Below are 15,964 nucleotides of genomic sequence, written 5' to 3'. Positions count from 1 at the left end.
TGTAGTTTTAAAATATAAAAGATGTAAAATATATGTAAACAAGAATATATCAATAAATTAGTCAAAAATAAGCCCAAATATATTTTGACACATATCTTTACAATTAGCAAACACTAAAAAAAATCCTTTTCTCACTGTTATTTTTTCACTAAATCTTGGTATAGATGGAATAAAGACAGCTTAACAATAGTCAAACAGCTATATGGATTTTGTCTTCAGTTATCTACGTGTCTTCTCTGAAACAAAATTTAACACAGGTTCAGTCAGACGTCATGGGTTCTCTATCGTCTTAAACTTAGTTTTAGAAAGTAACACATGAATATCATTACAGCTGTGAATGATTAAACATGGGATAAAGATAACACCAACTCCAGTTTTGCAATGTCTTAATCTTCTTTTATTTTCCTTGTGTAGAAGTAACTTCTTGGATGGATGGTATCTATTTAGTTGGTAGGAAGAGTGAGCAATACACCTACCTGCAAACAAATTATGTTAGTTTACCTTATAGCTGTGGACAAGGAATTAGTACAATGTTTAAAGGGGAAAAGATGAATTTAATGTATTAACTATAACATATCAACTTGTCTACTGCTGATTTTCCTTCCCAAATATCTCAGTTTATGACTCAGCTGCTCAAAATAATCTGCTTAATTAAATCAGGATTCACATGCTGTATATATCCAAAGTGCATATGGGAAGAAGAACTAGAAGCAATATACTTCAAAAATGGATTCTTTTAAATAAAGTCTATGTTAAAATTGGCATGTGTGCATACCATGCTCCACTGCTTTAAAGACCTTGGCTTAACTTATTGATTAACATAGAATATTTATTGTTAGATGGAGAATTCTGTGTTACAAAATTTGTATTTATTTTACAGTTCATCTATTCTTGTTGAATCACTTTTAGGAATTATGTATTCTAACCCTCTGTCATTAATTGAATTGTGTCCCACTCTAATACACTATATAACCCTAACCCTATACCTGTGGATATAATTCTTTGAGAACTAGAACAGCTTTCTTTCTGATGTTAGTAATGCCATAGCAATGTAGGATGTGTCCTAAATTAATCACTATTGATTTATAGGAAGCTGCACAGACACAGTGACTGTCAAACATAAATGTGGGTGGAAGGGAACAGATGCCATATGAAGATTCCAACAGAAAAATGAATGTTTATAGCAACAGAACTTGTTTAGAGAGTCGTTCCTTATAGCCAGTGCACTGAATTGGACTTTTCATCTCATAAATTATGAGAAACAATAAATTTTTTCCTTTAAAAAATTTACTTGTTTTTCTGAAATAGCAGCACGAAGAAATAAAGACATCTTCCATTGATTAAATCAGAAGAAATTTGTATGTATCCTAACAGGAAAATATAGCTAATGAAGTTAAATATGACACTAAAATATTGCAGGGCAGCTATTATTTAGCCTTTACGCCTACGTGGTGCTGGGGGATAAAGCACTGGACCACAAGGTCACTTTGAATCACAAGGTCAGTGATTCAATCTTACCAGTTACTTCTTGGAAATCCTATACAGGGTCTCTAAGATTTGGAACTGACTCAACAGCACTTAACAGCAACAATACCAGTGATTACAGAACCATTTCGAAATTAGTTGCTAAGGAATAAAGATTAAGGTGGGACAAAAGGAAATGGTTGAAGTTCAACCATTTCAAGATGTAGCATATGATCAAGAGCCAATGATACTGAAGGAAGAAGTCCAAGGTGCACTGAACGAATTGGCAAAGAACAAGGCACCAGGAATTGATGAAATAAAAATCGAAATCTTTCAAGAAAGTGAGGTGGCGCAGGAGGTTCTCACTCATCTCTGCCAAGAAATTTGGAAGACAACTATCTGGCCCACTGATTGGAAGAGATCCATATTTGTGCCCATTCCAAAGAGAGGTGACCCAACAGAATGTGAAAATCATCGGAAAATATCTTTGATATCCCATACAAGTAAAATTTTACAAATGGCAATACAGAAACAGCTGCAAGCATACGTGAACAGAGGACTTCCAGAGGTTTAAGCCAGATTCAGAAAAGGATGTGGAATGAAGGATAACATTGCTGATGTCTGATGGATATTGGCTGAAAGCAGAGAATATCAGAAAGAAGTTTACCTATGCTTTATTGACTATGCAAAGACTTTCTATTGTGTGGATCATGACAAGCTATGGACAACATTGCAAAATATTAGTATTCCTGAACAATTGATTGTGCTCATGAGGAATCTATACCTGGACCAAGAGGCAGTTGTTCAAGCAAACATGGGAACACTGAATGGGTTAAATTGTTCAAACAAAATATGGGAACACTGAATGGGTTAAAATTAAGAAAGATGTGTGACAGGGTTGTATTCTTTCACCATACTTATTCAACCTGTATGCTGAGGAAATAACCTGAGAAGCGGGGTTCTATGAAGAAAAACGTGGCATCAGGATCAGAGGAAGACTCATTAACAACCTGCAATATGCAGGTCATACAACCTTGCTTGATGAAAATGAAGAGGACTTAAAATACTTACTGATGAAGGTTAAAGAGCACAGTTTTCGGTATGGACTGAATCTCAATGTAAACAAAAAAATCTTCACCACTGGAGCAACAAACAACATTCTTATAAATGGAGAAGAGATTGAAGTTGTTAAGGACTTCATTCTTCTTGAATCAACTATCAACACTCATGGAAGCAGCAATCAAGAAATCAAATGACGTATTGTATTAGGCAAATCTGCTGCACAAAACCTTTTAAAAGTGTTGAAGAACAAAAATGTCAGTTTGAGGACTAAGGTGTGCCTGACCCAAGCCATGATATTTTCAATAACCTAATGTGCACATAAATGCTGGACAGTGAATAAGTAAGACCGTAGAAGAATTGATGTTTTTGAGTAATAATGTTGAAGGAGAATATTGAAAGTATCATGGGATGCTAAAAGAACAAACAGATCTGTATTGGAAGAAGTGTAGCCAGAGTGCTCTTTGGATGCCAGACTGGCCAAACTTCATCTCTCATACTACAGACAAATCATCAGGAGGGACCAGTCACTGGAGAAGGATATCCTATTTTGTAAGGTGGAGGTTCAGAGAAAAAGAGGAAGACCCTCAGCAAGATGGATAGGCAAAGTAGCAGCATCAATGTTTCAAGTGTGGCAACAATTGTGAGGTTGGCCCAGGACTAAGTAGTGTTTCATTCTGTTGTGCATAGAGTCACTATGAGTTGGTACTGACTCGTTGGCACCTAACAACAACAACACCAGCAAAGATTTCTGGTGTGGCATTGTGGGTTAATGTGCTGGACTAAAAGGTCAGTTTGAACTGCAAGTTCGGTGGTTCAAGCTCACCAGCCACACCTTAGATACCCTATACAGGGTTACTATGAGTGGGAACAGACTCACAGCACTTAACAACAACAACAGCAAGTAAAGATTATTGTGGAGCTAGAAACTAAGAACACCCCACCCAACTAGCAGGTTGACTCAAGTCATCACCTTTAGTTTCCGTTGGAGGCATGGTCTGACTCCAAGTTATAAGACTGCTTTGGACATATTTGCTCTCTTGCTCTGTATCTTGCATCTGGCTTATTATATCTGACTTCCAGTTGATGGGAGTTTTGGCCCGTCATCTGACTTGATTCACCAGCTCCCACAGTATAAATTGTTGGCAGACTGTCATCTGACTTGCTGATTTGATTCCTCAGCTACTGAGACTACATGGGTGAGAAGACACCTCCAGACTGGTCTCTGAACTATGTATTTGGGACTTGCCAGCTGCCACAATTGCATGGGCCATTTCTTTTGACAATTGTGAGTTTTTTGAGACATTGCAGTATGTTGTATAACTCTGGGACTTGAGGGAAGGGTATTGTGCTTATTGAGACCAAGGATGATGGCATGGTATAGCATGTTAGAAAAGTTGAACAGTTGGAGTATTATTAATCTCCAACTCACAGGGACCATCCTTTTGTTGACCTTTGGTTTCTGGATGGGCTAAAAATCCTCTATGGATTGAAGCAGCTTTTATGTAACAATCACTTACTCAAGGCAAAAACTGTCTTTGGGATGCATAGTTAGTAGATGTAGATTTAAGTCCTGATGAATTAGCTAGTTGTTTGCATATGGAAACATAAAGTGACAAGGAATGAGCAAGACCTACAACTCTGTTTTTTGCTGTCAGTTGTACCTATAATGGCAAGGAAAAAGAATTTTGGGGTTGATGGTAGCACTGAACCAAACCTAGATCTGGTTAGGTCAGAGATATGATCACTTGTATCACCTAAGTTGGAAAGGAAGAAACTGAACTAGAACAGCAGGAAGTACCTGTATAACCACTGGTCACTAAGAAGTTAGTTCAAGAAGGAAATTGAAAATCCAAGAAATTATTGAAACCAGGGGCTATAATGCAAAGGGATTGCTTCAGTTTGTAGATTGGTTTTGTCAACTTCCTGAAGAACTGTTACTAAAATGGATTGTTAGAGCACTTAGTTTAGGGGCAGTGTCTTTAGTTATGAATGCCACAAAATGGAGAAGTATGTTTGAATTGATGCAAGACCCACAACTCACTAGGGAATGCTCATTAATGGTAATACTTGATCCATTTAAACGTAAGTTTGATGGTGTAAAACCATCCCTCTCCCTCTAGAAGACCTGGTTTGGTACTATAGGATAAGCACTGGATCGCAAGGTCGGCGCTTCAAACTTACCAGCTACATCTCAGATATGCTATACAGGGCCACTATGAATCAGAACCAACACAACAACACTTAACAGTAATAACAAGGCTAGATTAGATGGATATGGGGATGCAACTACTTATGGGACTAAGGTGAACATTTGGGTGAGAACTGGAAGATTTCAACAGATCTTGTATGAAGTGATTACATCTCTCTTATCTGAATGTATTATTGGTATGGATATTATATCTAGTTGAGGGACACTCCCTCTACCTGATATTGTAAATTGGAAGGTGTAAATCAGCCCTTAGGCCAGTATAGTTTGAACTCGCTAAATGGGAGACTTTAGAATTGCCAGAACCCACACAGATTATTAATTTGAAACAATACAGGATACTTGTGGGCAAAGGAGATTACAGCTTTGATTAAAGACACGGTAAAGGCTAGAGTGTTCGTGACAATCATTTCTATGTATAACAGCCTGCATGGCCTGTGAAAAAGGCAGATGGCTCACGGAAGTTGACAGCAGATGATTGGGGCCTAAATAAAGCGTGTCACCTGTGGCTTCAGCTGTTCCAAACATGGTATCAATAGTGCAGAAAATACAACAGGCTGCACAGTTTGCTTTCATGAGGGAAGGATGCCAATACACTTTTAGTGTGTTGCCTCAAGATTATTTGAACTCACCAATGTATTGTCATACTATCATTAGAAGAGAATTGGACTTGGTGCCAATATCAAGTGCAGTGATATTATGTGATTATCAAATAAGGAAGAACAGGATCGGGCAGATTTTAAAACAATGGTGAGCCCACATGACCAATAGAGGTTGGTTAAAATTCAGGGTCCTGCTCAAACAGTAAAATTCTTGGGAATAACTTGCACTAGAGCCACCTGTGACATTCCACAAGTAAGCAAGAATAAGTTGCTGTCATTACCTACTTCCAGAACTAAGCAGGAGGCCCAAAGTTTGGTTGACCTAATTGTATTCTAGAGGATGCATATGCCACATCTAGGAATAATGCTGGTTCCCATCCATAAATCCACTTGGAAGAACACTGCATTTACATGGGGACCTGAGCAGGGTATTTCTGAGTTACAGAAAGCTTTCTCACTCTCCTTGCCCTTAGGTCCATAGAATCAAATTCCAGACATGATTATGAAGGTATCTGTGCCCATAAAATCAAATTTTAAATATGATTATCAATGTATCTGCTACACATGTTTATGCAGACTGGAGCTTATGGTAAAAACCTGAAAAGACTGCTCTAGTCAATGATGACCACTGGACTTCTAGACTAGAAAATGTCCAGATGCCACAGCACAAAACAAGCTGTTTGACAGATAATTACTTGCCTGCTTTGGGGCATTGATCGAGACTTCCTCAATCTCAAAAGTATATAAAAGTATCATGAGACCTAAGATACACATAATGTCTTGGGTGATGTTGGAAAAAACTACTGAATAAAGAGAGCAGTGCCCCAGATAGTTCCATAATAAAATGGAATTGGTTGATACAGGAACAAGCAATTTGGGAAATACAGAAAAGCACCCCATATCCATGGGTAGGTAGCCTTCTTTCCTATAGAACCTACCCTAGAATCATCTGAAAAGCTGCTGGAGTCCATTGTCTCATGGACAATGCCCTTTGAACAATTTTGTGCTAACCAACAAAAGGCTGCTTGATTCACAGGTAGCAAGGGAGCATGGACAACACTTGATGTAGAAAGCTACTGCATTAAGACCAGCAGATGAAAAAACCCTGATTAAAGAAGAGGTCAGCTAAACTGGATGGACTGCATGATGTCTTCCTAGCCATGATGGAAAAAATGGACAATGGAGAGAGTCTGTATATATTAATATTTACTGATTCGTTGGCAGTGGCCAATGGCCTCACTATATGGCAAGGAAAATGACTAATATCTGAAAACACTGCTCTCTTACAACCTATGGGATTCTGGACTAGGTAATTCCCAGATGCCACAAGACATGCCATATGAAAGACAAACTACTTGCCTGAATAAACTATTAAAAGGACATCTGTTTATATAACGCTCAAGAGACTTCTGTGAACTGGATGGAAACCTGGTTGACCAACAGTGTGGCAAGTCCAGATTCACCATAATATTTCATGTTCATTTTGCTTTAGCAGAATTCATGTTGCTCTGATAAGGGTTCTTTTCAAACTTTTTTAGTGCCTCAAACAAGTCTGTTCAGATATGTTCTAACAAGTTAGTATGAGTTTATTTTGGTGCAATTTTTTTTTTTTTTAAATCCATGCATAGGTTTTTCACAACATGCATTTTTCCATGAACTTCTCAAATGTCCCTCATATACCTGTATTCATCTTCCTGCAATGAAAACAGATTTTAGGGTGTTAAATTAACACAATCATATTTGTATTATTGAAGATCACTTTGGCTGAAATACAAAGTATTGGGTGAACTGAAAATTGTAGATCCCCAGAATTTAAATATATAGTCGGTAAGTGACAGCAGTGAGTAATATGATATTAAAAGTTGAATTGCAGAAGTGTGTTGGGGATTAGCTTAAATGAACATATTTAATAACATTTATGTGGTCAAATCTGCATGGCTAGTGAATAATAGGCTAGTGAGTATAGGACAATGAAGAAGCAGAAAGTTTTAAAGATGGTGCCTTGCTATATGCTCTGTGAAATAGGATGGCTGATCTAGACTGATATGAGACTGCTGAAATAAATCAAACTTTCACAGAGATACATTAATTTATTTTCATTTCAGTAACCAATATTCAGTTGTTTTAAAAGTTCATATAGTAATTGTTGTTGTTGTTCGGTGCCATGGAGTTGGTTTTGACTCATAGTGACCCTGTATAGGGTTTCCAAGGATCAGCTTATTCTATTACATCATACCAGGGCTCCTTAAGTAGGTAGCAATATCACCTTGTTACAGAAGTTTTAGATTTGAGGGTGCCACAGCAGCCTTGGGCCCAAGAGTGTCACAGCTGCTCTTGATCCATCATTGAAGAAACAGAGGCCACTCGGAGAGGTGAAGCAGAGTTTCAGATTTTATTAATCTGGCTGACTCAGAGGAGCTAGCTTCTCCAGATTCTGAGTGCCGAATACAGGGCAGTGCAGACTTATATGGGGTTGGATTGGGGAGGGGTTAGGTTGCAGACCTGTTTGAAGACAGAAGGGAAAAACCAGAGTACTGGTTCCATTCAGTAACCTGATTAATATTCTAGTCTGTCTTCTGGTCAGAGAGGATTGGTCCCGCTCAGTAACCTGATTAACATTCTAGCTTGACTCCTGGGCAGAGAGGATTGGTCTCAATCAATAACCTGATTAACATTTTAGCTTTTCTCCTGGGCAGAGAGGTCAGTGAATGTTTTTACCTTTTCCTGTTCAACCTAAGAATTTAGAAATACTGAATTTATAATGTCACTATATTTATGAGTTCTTGTTGTTGTTAAGCACCGTCAAGTCAATTCCGACTCATAAGGACCCTGTATAGGGTTTCCAAGTAACAGCAGGTGAGCTTGAACCATCGACCTTTGCAGTTCAAACAACTTTGTGGTCTGACGCATTAGCCCACAGCACCACACCAGGACTCCTCTAAGTAATTAGTGAATGACTTTTTGGAACACAGCACAGACCAGATACTTCTAACGATATGTACATAGGGGGTTATTAGTTACACAATAAGTAGTATAGGGATGAGTAAAGTAGCACATATTATCATCAGCTTAGATTCTCCAAAATTAGACTCCTGTACCAGGGTGAGATTCACCGAACCATGTCCAGTTCATGTCTTGGAAGGAGACCATCTAAGGTCCTCTCTACTGGCATTAAATTTAAACAGATACGCATAATCTACAGGCTAAATAACATGCACAAAAATCAGATATTGGAAAGAGGGAATAAAATGAGGTAATAAATAGGTAAAGGATGATAATAAAAGTGGAAAGTTCATTTCCTGCAAGCAATGAACAATATTTATTTCTCCTGTTCAGAGTTGGATAGATTCACTGGTACCAGAGAACAGTTCTTTCTGCTTTAAACTAATCTAAAATAATCTAGCAAAGTTTCGAGTTATTCCAGAGGGCAATTATTTTCCCCTAAGGCACACATCTTATGTCCATTGGTGCTTTAGGATGATCACAAGTCTGCTAATCATGAGCTTGGTGGTTCAAACTCATCAAATGCTCCTTGGAAACCCTATACACAGTTGCTATGAGTGGGAACCAACTCCATGGCACTTAATAACACACAACCACATGTCGATTCACATATAGGGAGATGTTGAGGTGCAATTATAACATAGCTCATTTGTGCATCCAATAGAGTTAAAAATTCTAGGAGTAACATGTACTGAAGTATATGTTTGGGGCTGTTTTATGTATTCATATATAATATGTATTTAACATATAATGCATGTACTGTCTTTTAGGACTATATTATAAATACAAATATGTTATGAATATAGCAATATTATCTGTAGATATCTATGAGTAAAATTTCTAAGAGAAAGGTATGCAAGTGGAACTAAAAAAGTCAAGTTTTAAGAAAATCCATTATTTAATGATTGATAGAAGAATTGTGCAGAAGCAAGGAAAAAGATAAGCAAAGGTAAAGTAGGGAGGAAAGAATTAATACTATAATCAGTGGCAACTTTTATTGGATATGTTACTAATAATCATTTTACATGTATAAGCTCATTAATTCTGGACACAATTTTAAGCAGGCGCTACTGTTATACAAGTAATCTGTCTTTTATTTATGATAATAATGTAATTTAGAGAGATTAAGGAAATGCCTCAAGGGCATTGTGTTCCCAAATGTGAGAAACAGTACTCAAAACATGACTAGCGGACAACAAAGACCATGTTCAGTGTAATAATTATGAAGCATTCAAAAATAACGTAAAATAAAGAATCAGGTATATTTTACTATATATTATAATTTTTAAATAAATAAATTGAAACAAATAAAAGCCTAACCATTGAAAATATCAGCATTTATAATATTTTTATTACATTGCTGCTTATATTATAATATTTAAAGGAATACTTTGACATATAAGTAGTAGAGTAAAATGAATCAAACAGAACAAGACAAGTTATAGCTTAGCATTTAACAGTCTTAATTGTTGAGATAATTAAGTGAGCAAGAACCATTAAAGTCACTATTTTGTTAGTTGTGATCTAAGAGATAAAAATAAAATACTCTTTTCCTAATTAAATGACTATGAAGTGCCAATTCATTCTTTATTGTGGCAATGTAATACAAAGAAGAATGCAGCAGTCTTTTTTAAGCAAGTGTGACACATTCCCCCCTCCCCATTTTGGTTATAAAGAACTCAGATTTCAATGATAATAAGAATTAAAGAACAAAGACTACAATGGTAAAATTGATTTATAAAATTTACTTGAAACAAGAAAATTCTAAGGTGTTATTTGATCCAATAATGCGTATTCTTGTTGATAATACATGTAATTATTTGTGGAAGAAGGCTTTGAACATTATTATGGAAGGAAAGCACACCTACTACTCACTGACATGATTAGTTTCAAAGCCAGGTTGTTGTGTGAATATCAATGATATGTAAAACTAGAGGATGACCATATCAGATCACAAAATGAAAGATGACCACGGCATTGCATACTGCCAAATTACATTATCTTATAAAAGTGAAACCATCAGCCAAGTTGAGGTATAGCATTTACCATCACAATCAGCATTATTCTTGCCTTAAATCTTGGCATTTGTTATTGACAGGTGTATGTGATAAATGTGAAAAACAGTCCGTGGATTTTTTAACTACTGTCAAAAATATAAACTGTAGAATTATGAGATAATCAATAAGTGAGGAGTAGGTACAACATAGACACTAAATAGCCTGACAGAAAACGTAGGTAGAAAATATTACATTCTTATTTATATTACCCAAACCACTCTTTGTTTTTATACATGTTTATTATCATCAGGACTGTGGAAGACATTGAGAAGAAATCGTCCCTTTTCTTTCTTCCAAAAGCATGAGCATATTAGGTAATGAACAAATATAAATAAATAAACAATGAAGAATATTTTATTCTATTAATTAATAATGTACTTGAAGAAAATAAATTTCTGAAGTAGTTGCCTATGTAGAACAATACAACAGCTAAAACAATTGGCTCAAAAATACCAACGATTGTGAGGATGGAGTAGGACCAGGCAACAATTCATTTCATGATACAATTTGCCATGAGTTGGAGCCCCTTGGATGGCACATACCAACAATAACCAGTAGTGTAAAAGAAGATCTCATACAACTTTAAATATTAAAAATAAAAATACCTCCTCAGGGCACCCTTCATTGTTGTTTATGTGGTTGTATAGACCTGTTCTTCTCTCTCATTTTCTTTATCCATATCCCTTAATATTGTTGTTGTTGTTGTTGTTAAGTGCCGTTGAGTCGGTTCCGACCCATAGCGACCCTGTACAGGGTTTCCGAGGGTGTAAATCCTTACGGGAGTAGAAAGCCTCATCTTTCTCCCGCGAAGCGGCTGGTAGTTTCGAACCGCTGACCTTAAGGTTCGCAGGCCGATTCGTAACCACTACGCTACCAGAGCTCCTTAATATTAGGACAAATATTTTGATTCTTGGTTGTAGATCTCAATACTGAGCTAGTAATAGCTCTTAGTTAATATTTTGCCCAAACAATGCCTGTTGTGGTTGTTATTGTGTACCATCAAATTGGTTCCTAATCAAGTGGCTCTGTATACAGGTTTCAAAAAGTAAGTGGTGAGTCTGAACCTCCAACTTTGGGGAAGCAGTCCAGTGCTTATCCTACAATGCTACACCAGAACTCCAAACATTGTCTCTTAGAGAATATCAATGATCTCTGAAGTCCCTGGGCGCTATATACTGTAAACATGATCTGCTGCTAAGAAAAAGGTTGAGTGTGAGCATCCTCCCAGAGGTTCCTTGTTCCTTCCAAAATACCAGTCATAAAAAACTCCACAGAGAACAGTTATATTTTACCATACATGAGATTGCCAAGTGTAGGAACAGGCTTAACTGTTTTTGTTTTATCATCTTCTATGGAGAGCAGGAGTCCTGGTGTGGTGCTGTGTGCTAATCCACTGGACTGCAATGTTGGTTTGAACTGCAAGATTGGTGGTTCAAGCTCACCAGCTGCTCCTTGGAACCCCTATAAGGGGGCGCTATGGATCGGAATCGACTCGACAGCAGTAGACAACAACAACATGGATAGCAGGAGGAGTCCTGGTGTGGCACTGCAGAATAAGCACTCTACCAAATGGTTGGTTTGAGTCTCAAGGTTGGCGGTTGAAATTCACCAGGTGCTCCTCGGAAACCCAATGAAGGTTCGCTATGAGCTGGAACAAATTTGAAGGCACTTAACACAATGACAAACAACAACAGCATGGAGAGTGGGAGAAAGATGAGGCTTTATGTTCCTGCAAAGATTTACCTCCACAGAAACCCTGTACAGGTTGCTATGAGTTGGCACTCCCTTGACAGAATTTAACAACAAAACAATAGTGGGCTTAGTTGGAGTTCTGGTGCAGCACTGTGGCTAAGCTCTTGACTGCTAACAACAAAGACGGTGGCTCAAACCTACCAGCCGCTTCTTGGAAACCCTACACAGGGTGGCTATGAGTCCAAACCGCCTCAACAATTCTTAATACCAACCACATGGGTTTAATTAAAGTTCTCTGCTTTGTCCTGTGTCTTCCCTATAGCAATGAAAGAAGAATAAGAATAAATAACGGTTCAAACTCACTGGCAGCTTCTTGTAAACTGGACACAGAGTTGCTGCGACTCAGAACCAACTCAAAGGCATTTAATAACAGCAACAAGGTTCATTTAAATTAATACAAAAATCCAAACAACCTGTAAGAAAGATGGAGATGGTTTGAATAAGCATTTAATAGAAAAAAATAGAAATGCGTAAATGAAAATCTCAAATTAATTTATGTCCGATATAAGCAAATCATAAGTGTGAGCCACTGTTTTGATTAATGACAGTGAAAAGATGCCAAAGCCACATAACATACAGTGTCGTATTGCTGATACTACTGAAAGTTGATAAGGTACCTTTTTTTGGTTGGTTAGGTTGATTTTTGTTATATCAACAGTGTGGCAGTTCCCTAAAAAAAAACAAATAAAACTATCATAAATCTCAGCAACTCCACTGCCATGAATATACCCAACAGCTTTGAAAGCAGTGCCACTCACATATGTACACTAATGTTCATGGTAATATTGGTCACGAGAGTCAAAATACAGAAAAGACATAAAATCTCATCACTACATGAATGGATATAGCCTGCTGTGGTTTTCCACCACATTACTATTTATTATATAATCTGTACCCCCAACCTACAAAGGTTTCTTTATATGAGGGATTCTGTATTATATTCCAAGGAGCCCTATGGACCCTATAAAATACGCAATGGACTGCTTACTGAAAATTCTGCATTTCAAAGATATCAGCCACTCCATGGGCGAAAAATGAGGCTTTCGGTTCTTGTAAACACTGTAGCCTCGGAAAACCCCATCTAAGGTAACTATAACAAGCACTGAACTGTAAGGTCGGTATTTCAAACTCACCAGCTTCTCCTTGAAAACCCTATACAGGGTCGCTATAACTCCGAACCAACACCATGGCACTTAACAACAATAGCGCGGCAGTATTTTCTCAATAGCAGTGTTTTTATATTATACTTGATGGGTCTCTTAGTTACATTTATGCTAGTCTCAAAAATAAGTTGTGATTTCCGCCCCCACCCCCCCACCCCCATGGAAGGAGCATGTTGTTCTTTGTTGTTAAGTGACGTCCAATGGTTTCCGACGCAAAACAAAAACGAACCTGTATAGGGGTTCCGAGGAGCGACTGGTGAGCTTGAGCCGCTGACCTTGCAATTAAAAATGATTTTTCAGTCCAATGCATTAATCTACAGAGCCACACCAGGACTTCATCCGTGGGATCATAGTGACTTTTTTTTTTCCTTATTCTTCTATAACCATTTCATTTTTTTAGACAAAGTGTTAACGATTTCTATGTATTTGATTTTTCTAATGTTGACTTCTAGTTTTATGGTATTATAATCTAAGATGATGCTTTGTAGCATTTCAATGACTTTAAATTTACTGAGACTTGTGTTGTGGTCTAGTGTGTTCTATTCTGGAGAATGTTTCATGTGCATTGGAAAAAAATGTATAGTGTTCTGTTGTTGAGTGGAGTGTTCTGTATATGTCTTATAATGCCAAGTGATTAATTGCGTTGTGCAGTTCGGCTGTGTTTTTGTTGAGTTATTTTCTAGTTGTTCTTTCATTGAAAGTGGTATATTAAAACTTCCTACTATTAATGTAGAATTGTTTATTTCTCTCTTTTATTCTGTTAGTGTATGTATAGTATCCTATCACAGAGACCGTTGTACATTAAGACAGAGCTGATGATGAATGCGAAGTCATTCCTTCTCAACTTCTCCTTCCTAGCATAGTAAATCATGTGATTGTCAGATTCAAAATGGCCAATGCCTGTCCATTTCAGCTCACTAATAACAAGGATATCCATGTTTATGCGTTCATTTCATTTATGACAATTTCTAATTTACCTAGATTCATACTTTGTACATTCCATGTTCTGATTATTAATGAATGTTTACAGCTGTTTCTCTGAGTTGTGCCCCATCAGTAAATGAAGGTCCCCAAGGTTTTAGTCTATTTGTGTCATCATGGTTAACTCTACTTTGAGGAGGCAGCTTTTCCCCAGTTGTGTTTTGAGTGCCTTCCAACCTGAGGGGCTCATCTTCCAGCACTATATCTGATAATATTCTGGTGCTCTTCATCATGTTTCAATATTCAATATTCTTGTGCTGAAAGTTTTCCACTGTTACATTCATAAGGTTTTCAGTGGCTAAATATTCAGAAATAGTTTGTCTCTCCTTCTTCCTACTTTGTCTTTGTCTGGAAGCTCAGCTGAAACCAGTCTACCATGGGTAACCTGCTGGGTCCACAGGTTGTAAGACCAGTTAATACAATTATTATTCAAAATGTACACACCAACCACTAAAGCCAGTAATGATAAAATTGAAGAATTCTACCAACTTCTTCAGTTTGAAATTTATCAAACATGCAATCAATATGTTTTGATGCGGTTAGATGCCGGGCTTGAGCTCTGGAGGGAAGTGTGAAGCCAGGGTCTGCTGGCAAGCAAGTCCAAGAGAAGCAGGAGCGGCGGAACTCCGGCAGCTGGTGAGCTGGGAGGCCAAAGCTACGCCACCATTGTTTCTGCAAATTTAAGCACGCACTCGCACAACTGCGCCCGGAGCCCGAGCACCAGACTTGGTTCTATTCCAACAAGCTACTGTCTGTGCTGCCGTGTCTGCATTGGCACCATCCTGATGCTTGGTTTCTGGTACATGATTATCAGTACCGAGGTACTGCTGATGTTCTTGAGCACCCTAGCTGATCCAGATCAGTATCAATTTTCCAGTTCTGAAGTAGGAGCGGGCTTGGAGTTCATGGTCTATGCCAAAATGTGCATCACTATTGCAATTTCTCTTCTCATGATCCTGATCTGTGCAATGGCTACTTATGGCATCTACAAGCAACACGCTGCCTGGATCGTCCCATTCTTCTGTTACCAGATAGTCGATTTTGCCCTGAGCACCTTGGTTGCTGACACTGTGCTTGTTTATCTAAACTCCATTCAGGAATGCATATGACAACTGCCTCCAAATTTTCCTTAGAGAGATGATATCATGTCAGCAAATCCTACCGGTCTGGTCCTCATTATTCTTCTGTTTATTAGCATTATTTTGACCTTTAAAGGTTACCTGGTTAGCAGTGTATGGAACTGCTACGGAGACATCAGTGGAATAAACTCCTCTGAGTCCTTATTTATGTTACCAGCAATGACACTACAATGTTGTTATCTCCCATATGATGATGTCACTGTGAATGGCGCTCCCAAGGAGACGCTGCAGCCACCCTACATGTCTGCCTAGGCCTGCAGGGGTGGGGGCTGAGGCATCGAGAGCAGCAGTCTGACCATTAGCTCTTTCTCTTCTGAGACGAGCTCTCAGAGACTACTTGTTGCTTACATGCTCACCAGTTGGAACCCTCTGTGCTTTTAAGCCTATGCTTTCACTAGATCCCTGTGAATAGACTTGCTGTAGAATTCTTTACATAAGGAGTTGAGGTGTAATGGGCTTCACTGACCTTAGCTGGGAATTGAAACTTGTTAAAACAATGGATGGATCTGGGGTGAGATGTCTGGTAATGTACCTA

At 38.0% G+C, this 15,964-nt stretch overlaps 1 pseudogene; it reads left to right on the top strand.

Moving 5' to 3' along the window:
• The first annotated feature begins 8,453 nt into the window (after positions 1-8,453).
• LOC102812190 lies at positions 8,454-15,681 on the top strand (annotated as a pseudogene).
• The last annotated feature ends 283 nt before the right edge of the window (positions 15,682-15,964 follow it).

Source organism: Chrysochloris asiatica, unplaced genomic scaffold (genome assembly GCF_000296735.1).
Source record: "Chrysochloris asiatica unplaced genomic scaffold, ChrAsi1.0 scaffold00005, whole genome shotgun sequence".
Lineage (NCBI taxonomy): Eukaryota > Metazoa > Chordata > Mammalia > Afrosoricida > Chrysochloridae > Chrysochloris > Chrysochloris asiatica.
Note: the sequence above shows the minus strand (reverse complement) of the source record. Positions and strands in the feature narration are given on the sequence as shown.